This window comes from Lycium barbarum, chromosome 11 (genome assembly GCF_019175385.1).
Source record: "Lycium barbarum isolate Lr01 chromosome 11, ASM1917538v2, whole genome shotgun sequence".
NCBI lineage: Eukaryota > Viridiplantae > Streptophyta > Magnoliopsida > Solanales > Solanaceae > Lycium > Lycium barbarum.
In genome coordinates, this window is record NC_083347.1 from 35,704,687 (window position 1) to 35,714,238 (window position 9,552).

Here is a 9,552-nt window from a genome sequence, read left to right on the forward strand (position 1 = left end):
GAGTGGATATTGGTCCAATGGGCTCAAAGGTTGACTTACTTTGGCAAACCTTTCTCCTTTCTAAAACAACAATTGGGGGAGGATTATAATTTATATTATATAGGGGCCGAGTCTTACGTAGACTGCCTACTTATCCCTCCGGAGGAAATCAGGCCCCAACGTAGTTCAGCTTATAAAGGAGGATATATATATTTCCTAAATATCCTTTAGTCTAAACTTAAACTAAGACATCTCCAGATCAGGCCCGATAAGGGCTTCCCACATATCCCTACATAGGGACATCAGGTCGGCGTGGTTCCTTACATATTTAGGGGGAGGGGGTAACTTCATTGTGGAAAAGCAGGGGACACCCAATAGCTACCCAAAAATGTAGCTCTACGAGTCGCTATCCTTACGAACTCGCTCTCCCATATTGTCTTTCTTTCTTTTTAGAACCTTGGTGGGAGGATGACCAAGATCTCCCCAACTCTGATCATGTGCTCGAGTTAAAGCTTGAAGGCATCACATTCTTAAATATCATGTCCTGTAGCTCCCATATGGAACAAACATCTCTTATTTCTCTTGGGTCTTAGTGGGCAGGCTCCTCGGGTCTAACCCTTTTCAAAACGGCTAGGGTTGAGAAGATATGGGAGTAAGATTCCTCGAACACTGTGAAATCATAATGCCATATCGGTGTCTCGGTAGTGACTCCTTCTCCTGGGGTGATAAGGTCATGTACTAGTCGATCATGTGGCCCCCATAGAGTCCCAATAACCCTATTGTCTATCTGAGTGATGATTCTTTTTCTTAGACCCAAACACTCGTTCAGAGTATGACCGACTTGATTGCAGTGGAAGGGGCACCTTTTGTAAGCATAGAATAGCGTAGGGACTAGCAGTTGAGCTCGTGTGGTGCAAGGTATTCCGGTGGCTTGCATTTTCTCGAACACGTCTTCTCAACTGACGGGTCGAGGAGCCACTCGAAAAGGGAAGGATCGGGCTTTGAAGGCTATTCCCCACCAGACAGGTGAATGAGGATCTTCTCTTAGTCAGATTCCCCGCCCACATCAAGTCCTCCCACCTGGAACTGAGGGAACATTTCTAGAGGTTCCAGGTCTCTCTCAGCTTCTATGTCTACAGGTTCAGATTCTTCCTATTCCATATCTTGAGGTTCATGTCACAACCCAAAAAGATGAGTCGTGATGAGTGCCTGACCTCTACTGATCAAACACCCCCATACTTGTATCTGGATAACACTAAATAACAAGGTGGCCCATCTATGACTCATAATTGAACTATACTGACTCTTAAAAGGATGACATCATGAAATCTACATCAATAACTCACAACTATATATATATATATATATATACTGAAAATAAACGTGCAAGCAGACTATGCCGCTACATATGTTGTACAACAAAAGAATGGGAGCCGACAAGGCTATACAATATCCCAACTACATATAACTGTCTATAGACCTCTACTAAAATACAAAGCTATAGGAAGAATGAGACAGGGCCCCGTCATACTCGTATATATATACATCTCAAAAATGGCATACCAAAAATAGACCACAGCTCCAGATCAAGTGGAGCACACTGACTACTGCTGGATGGAAGTCCTACTGAGCTGGATCGCTTGTCTATCTACCTGAACCTGCGGGCATGAACGCAGCCCCCCGAGCAATAGGGGAGTCAGTACAGATAATGTACCGAGAATGTAAGGCATAAAAACAACATGTACATATGAATCACAAAAGATATCTGAAACAGGAAAGCTAAACTCAATATCTGAAAGTGCCTATGCGGCGTATGATATGCATGCTCTCTTTTAAAATCATATATAGTATAACTGCTGATGCTGTGGAACATACAGCCCGATCCATGTATCATGTCATCCCGCGTCCGGAGTAATCTCAAAATCTACCCACTGCAGTGGTGCGCATATCCACGTATCTACTCGGCCGACTATAGCGTGATGTGGTGTAAGAAAATAGTTGTACATACATATAATGCATGAAAGACTCGGAAAAAGAGTACTCTGAACTACTCTGAGCAACATAAGATCTCTGGAAGCCATAGGTATAAAACATAGGAGATCAAGGATACGATGAATCCTATACCATCTAGGAGTAGAGTCTTTGGAACTCGCTCGCTTACTCTGTTCGTTCATAAGATAAGGATCATGCCAAAAAGAATATAAGGGACAGCCTTAACATACCTTGAAGTGTATCTAGTCATCCAACGTCTACTTCACGAACTCGTAAGTCTACAATCAAGATAACATAGGCCACAATTAGACCCTTTACAACACTGTCCAATTCAAATACGAAAGGAGCTTAACGAATTGCAGACAACATCTCCTTTATAAACATAACAATCCTTCAACTTCAAATTCAATCCAACATCAACAACAATACCAACAACAACAATATCAATACTTCCATATCAAAATATAATCAAATCTATTCCAAATCATCCCTCAAAACAGCCCTTAATCCTAAGTTTACCCTTATTCAACTTACCACTCTCATAACTATATTTCCTTTACTACTTAAAAACACTAAAACTCTTGTTGAGGGGTCTAGGAATCCAAGAATCAAACTTCAACTCCAATTCCTAAGCTCAAAAACTTCAATGGAACCCTAGGAACAACTTTCCCTTAACAAGCTCGAGTTTAAGGGGCTCAGTTCTTTCTAAATCTTCACTAATATGATGGAAAAGGTTGAGAGGAAGTATTTTAGGGTTCTCTCTGGTTTGGGGAATGAAAATGATGAGGGTAAAAGTTAGGTTGCATATATATATATATATATACATATAGGTGGAACTAAAAAGTTCCAGCGATGCGGGTTGACGGATAGGATGACGGCTCGTCGACGTCCTCCGTCGACCTGCCACCTGAAAGTTCAGAGGCAGCGGCTCATCGATGGTGTACACTGATGGCTCGTCGATGTGTCAACGGCCCGTCAAAGGCGACTTGTTTCTTTAGACTTTCTTGAGTCGCTCCGACTTGCGTCGATTCAATTTGTTGAACTTGTAGACCTATCGTATTGCAAGAAACATATACTTGTACTTTGGTAAACGCGAGGTAAAACACTTAATATCATGAAAACTCGAGTGTGGATCTCTATACTAAGGGTATAAACTACCAATAATCCAAGGACTTCTTGAGGCAAAAACAAGAGGTGTAACATTCTCCACCCTTTAGAAACATTCGTCCTTGAATGTTCATACAAGTCATGAGCTATAATTTTTTTTATAGAGTCTCCCCTGTAAATATACCAATCCAACCAGCACACAGCAACCCAATACAATGCCACACGGGCCACATACTAAAATAAACAACACCATGGCCTCACACGACCAATCACAATAACTATAAATAAATCCAATACCTAGGGGTGATGATGCCTCAAACTGGGCCTCCTGGGACAACGAAAACAAGAACGGGAACTCAGTATTCATCTCCTCTTCCGGTTCCCAAGTCACTTCTACAGCATTATTATTCCTCCAGAGCACTTTAACAAAAGCCACATCCTTATTCCGTAATCAACGAACCTGTGTATCTAATATAGCCACTGGGGTCTCCTCATATGATAACTGCTCGGTCACCTGGATATCATCTACCGTTACAATTCTTGAGGAATCTCCTATACACTTATGGAGCATGGACAGATGGAATACCGGATGTACAAACTCCAACTCAGAAGGTAGTTCTAACTCTTATACTACTTTACCCACTGTGTGAATGATTCTATATAGCCCACTGTATCGAGGGCTCAACTTACCCTTCTTGCCAAATCTCATTACTCCCTTCACAGGAGAAACTTTTAGGAAGACCTAATGTGTCGCCGATTATCTATATAGGATTTCTGTCGACTCTACGCCGCTAGTAATCTTTCTTGAATCACTTTCACCTTGTCAACTGCTTGCTGTATTAAATCTGGGCCTACTAATTAATTCTCTTCAACATCAAACCATCCTATAGGCGATCTACATCTTTACCCATATAAAGCCTCATAAGGAGCTATCTGAATGCTAGAATGGTAACTATTATTATATGCAAACTCAATAAGAGGAAAATGATCATCCCAGCTACCTCGGGAGTCAATCACGCAAGGTCTAAGCATATCCTCAAGTATCTGTATAGTATGTTCGGTATGTCCATCTGTCTGCGGATGAAATGCAGTACTAAGGCTCACCTGAGTCCCTAATCCATTCTGAAAAGATCTCCAGAAGTTAGCTATGAATTGTGCCCCTCTATTTGAAATAATGGTTGTAGGAACACCATGGAGTCGTACAATCTCTCTAAGATAGAGCTCGCGTAATCTTCAACTGAATAAGTAGTTCTGACAGGTAGAAAGTGAGCTAACTTTGTAAGCTTGTTACACCCCGAAAAATTTCCCGTTGATGCACAGTGAATAGACTAACTAAAGGCACGAATTATACGGTATCGCAATAAGTAAGAAATATTTGATGATTCTAAATGAGATTTCAAAGATATGTAAGGTAGGAGACGAAAGTTGTTAAGGAAAGAAAGGTATATGTTGTGTGTCGGGCAGGATTTACGAGTATTGAATGAATCATGGCTTAATGATGTTATGTAGAAGAATTATAACGTCCCTTAGATTGTTAATGAAGTGTTAAACAAGTGAGAAGAAGGTTACATAAGGATTTGAGATCAAACGAAGTGACGAGAACAAAATCGAAGAAGAGATAGATTATACGACCAATTATACAGTCCGTATAATATTATACGGTCCGTATAATAGTCCGCAGAATCGTCACAGTGAAGGTCCCTCACTGATGGGATTATACGGTCACTTATACAGACCGTATAATGTGTCGTATAATGTTCACAGAATGAGTTATTGCCGGGATAATTTTACGGTCACTTATACGGACAATATAAATTTATACGGACCGTATAAGTGTCCGTATAATTCAGTCGGGACAGAATTTTAAGTTTTTAAATAAGGGACCCAAGTTCATTATTTTCATTTGTAACATCCCGTAAATCCGTATAGAGTGTGAAAGCATTGTATGAGTCCTTTGGAACCTTATATGTTGGGTTACGTGCATGGCTTTAGGCTAAAGACCCAAGAGGAGAGGGTCAAAATGAAAATTCTCTACAGTTTCACGAAAAGGAGGTTTGACGGTCATCCTTTGTACCGTCGTTCTGTTCGACGCTCCGTCCTTTACACCGTCGATTGTAAGGAAGAGAAAGTTGCTCATTCGAAATTTCATGACTTTGACGGATAAGATCGACGCTCCGTCGATCTGTTCGATGCTCCATCGTTTGTACCGTCGAATTGACCTAGCACAAAGACCATTCGACGGAGCAGATCGATGCTCCGTCGTTCTTCTCGACGCTCCGTCCATTGTACCGTCCTTTGTGCCTACCGGGCTGAAATTATATAAGTTGCAAAATTTTAGTTTTTCTTCCATTCTTTTCACTCTCAAAAACCCTAAGGACGAAAATATCTCTCTAGGGCTCCAACACTAAGGTAAGAACATCTTAATCATTGATTATCAATCCTAACAATAAACCCATGATTCTTAACATAGTTCTTGTGACTAAAACCTAGGGGTTGCAACATAATTCTTCCTAAAGTGATTCAAGCTAGGGTTTGGGTGTTGTTCACTAGGAAAGTGAATTGTTAAACTTTGTTTAACACACTAAGGTATGTCTTTCTTTTAAAAACCTTATCATGGATATATGTTTTCTTCTCAAAGGTTATTTATTGAATAAAAAGGTGAACTTTTCATGCAAAACCCTAATTCATGTCTTTGCTTGTGGTTGGTGTGCATGAGGGGACAAGCCCACTTTAAACCTTGATTGTATTATCTTTTATATGTATATGAAGTCATAATCGTTTTCTTCTATAAGAGATGATCAGTGATGATGGTTAATTGTTGGTATTGATAATTTTACAAAGAAACTAAGACAAAGGAATCTTGTTTAAAGAAGTAGAAACGTTTTCAGAATTGTCTATGAAACTATGGATTTTCGTAATGGTATAATGAACTTTAATGCTATTTGATGGTGTGACTACTTTGAGATAAATTGTGAATCGGCTTCTATGCTATGAACTTTGTTGTTGTGTTTGTCCTAGCTACTCGGGAGGAAGGGTAGCCACTATGGATCCTAGTGTGATAATGCCTAGCCATTCAGGAGGAAGAGTGGCCACTTCCGGGTTCGCTACCTAGGGTGTGATTATGCCTAGCTATTCGGGAGGAATGATAGCCACCGCTGAATTTCATATTCCGGTGTGGTGCGCTGTGACAAGGGAACCTCTACGGTGACCCCTTCGATGTGCTTGATGCTTGGGCCTGTATTGGCATGTGTGATATTCTTATTTTCTCATGAAATTGTTGTTGTTAATTATGATCAATTGAAAGTCATATTGGAAGTTGTACCTTGACAAGAGGCCTCATAATCGGTTTTGATAATTCTTATTGAGATACACAAACTAAATAACTGTTCTTACATTGGTTTTCACATGATTTTTAAGACTGATTTCTTTATGTATTATTGTACTTTATTTTCATATCACTTGTTGTCCCCGAGACACTCACTGAGTACGAAGTACTCAGGCATACCATTGTTTTTTTTAAGGCATGTTAGGTAATAGTGAAGAGCAGGTTCTTGATACTCCGGGCGTTTAGGAAGGACTTGCGGTTGCTGCTGATTTAGTGAGCCCACACATTCCTTCGTGGGACACCCTATTTATTTAATTACATTTATTTATATTAGTCTCCGGGTGCGTCCCGATGAGTTTGACATTCATTCCTTATTCTTAGAAGCTCCTTAGTATACATTTGAATGTGGGTAGAAAAAGAGTTGTTAGTTAACTCTTTCGGGCACACTGTCATGTTTTGGTTGAATTATTTAAATTATAAAGACTTCCGCTGATTTAACTCTTATATTTATGATCTGTTTGCATTTATTTTATTAAACTGTTGGAGGCGAATGTTGAACCTGGCGGGTTAGAGTGTTATTATTGCATCATTTAGGTTCTTCCGATATTGTTCATGATGTCGGATGCCGGTCACGTCTAGGGTGGGTTTTGGGGCGTGACAAGCTTGGTATCAGAGCCTAGGTTTAAATATGTCCTAGGATTGTCGTCTGTGTCTGTGGAGCTGTGTCTAGTGGAGTTTTCCTAATGCAGCCTGATCACCTGCATGACTGAGAAACTCCCAGGACATTTATAGGTGTTTCCTATTCTTCTTGACTCTAGATTGTGTTGTAGAGCTTAAATTCCTTTTTAGGATCATTCTAATTCGCTCGTTAATTCGTGCCTTGCAGAAGTGACTCTGACGCGATCCAAAAATGGTAAACATGGACGTCCTGTGAAAGTTAACCGAAATCTTGGGGGCACGAATGCTGCTAATGGAAATGATGCTGGAAATCAAGCACCACCTCCAGCACCGCCTGCTCCGGATGTTCCTGTTGCGGGTGTACCTGAGATTGGTACTATGGAAATGGCTATTCAAATGTTGACTGCATTGGTTGCTGCTCAGCAGCACGTGGAGGTGTAGGACCTCATGGTGGAGGCAGACTTAAGCAATTCCTCGACTTGAAGTCACCAGAGTTCTTTGGGTCACGAGAGATGGATAACCCCCAACACTTTTTAGATGAGACCTTCAAGGCATTGAGGGCAATGGATGCTCGAGATTCCGAAGCTGTAAGGCTTGCTTCTTATCAGCTGAAGGATGTTGATCACGTATGGTTTGAGATATGGGAATCTGAGAGGGATGACGCTGCTTTAGCTCCGACATGGGCTGAATTTGAAGAGGCGTTCATGGAAAGGTTCTTGTCTGATGAGGAAAGAATTACTATAGCTACAAAGTTTGAAAAGCTAGAGCAGGGTAACAAGTTAGTTCGTGAGTATAGTTTGGAATTCACCCGTCTGTCAAAGTATGATTTATACATGATTCCGAATGAAAAACATAAGTTGACTCGCTTTGTGAAAGGCTTGATACCACGTATCAAGTCTGCATGTGCTGCTGTTGCAATGCCTCATACTTCTACTTTCTCATCTTTGGTTGGGTTTGCTGAGCAACAAGAGAGTTGGAAAAATGAGGAGAGAGTGGATCGAGATCAGAACAAGAAGGCCCGATCGGCGGGTGGTTTCAGTGGTAATAATTATAAGGGAGGACAGAGTAAAGGGTATTCTGCACCTGCTCAGTCTGGAGCTTATTCCTATGCTAGTGTGCCTTCTGGTAGGCAAGGCCAGAATAATAATAACAACAATAATAATAATAATAATAATAATAATAATAATAATAATAATAATAATAGTAAGTTTTGGCAAGGAAGTAGTCGTCCGCCAAGGTGGGAAGAGCGTATCTCTCATCATTGTGGGATTAGAGGCCACATCAAGATGGAATGCAGAAAGTGTCTACGTGAGGTCGCTGCTATGAATAACCAAAAGAATGATTCGCCTGCTTCTGCATTTGCTAGAAATCCGCCTGCTGGTAATGCTAACAATAATAATCAGAATGCTCGTAACAACGACAAAGGAAAGGAAGTTGCTAATACCTCTGGTGGAGGGACAACTCGACTTTATGGGCTGACTTGTCGGGAGGCAGCATAGGCTTCTGATGCTGTGGTTACAGGTATCCTTACTATCTGTTCTCATGATGCTTACTCATTGATTGATCCGGGTTCAAATTTATCCTATGTGACTCCTTATTTTGCTCTTGATATGGGTATAAAACCTGAACCTTTGTTGGAACACTTTGCTGTTGATACGCCTTCGGGTGTTCCTATTATTGCTTCTAGAGTGTATAGAAATTGTGTTGTTGTGATTAAAGGCCATGAGACCGTGGCTGATTTGTATGAACTTGAGATGATGGATTTTGATGTAATTATAGGGATGGACTGGTTGTCTGCGTGTTATGCTAATATGGATTGTCGTCATAAGTTAGTTGGTTTTGCCCTTCCCGATAAGCCTGCTATTGTGTGGGAGGGTGAAATTGCTAATCCAAAGGGTAGATTTATTTCCTATCTTCAGGCTCATAAGATGATTACTAAGGGGTGTATTTACCATTTGGTTGCTGCCAACGATATAAAAGCCGTAGTGCCCGAATTCACATCTGTTCCCATAGTCAGTGATTATCCCAAAGTATTTCCTGAAGATCTTCCTGGTATTCCTCCTGATAGAGTTATTGATTTTGGGATTGATGTTATCCCCGACACCCAACCTATTTCTATTCCAACCTATCGTATGGCTCCAGCGGAGCTAAGGGAATTTAAGGATCAATTGAAGGATTTGTTGGATAAGGGTTTCATCCGACCAAGTTCCTCACCTTGGGGTGCTCTTGTTTGTTAGGAAGAAGGATGGTTCCCTGAGAATGTGTGTTGACTACCGTCAGCTTAATAAAGTGACCATTAAGAATAAGTATCCCTTGCCTATGATAGATTATTTGTTTGACCAACTTCAGGGTGCTAAGTTCTTTTCGAAGATTGACCTGAGGTCTGGATATCATTAATTGAAGATAAAGGAGGAGGATATCCCGAAAACTGCTTTCTGTACTCGTTATGGGCACTTTGAGTTTCTAGTCAT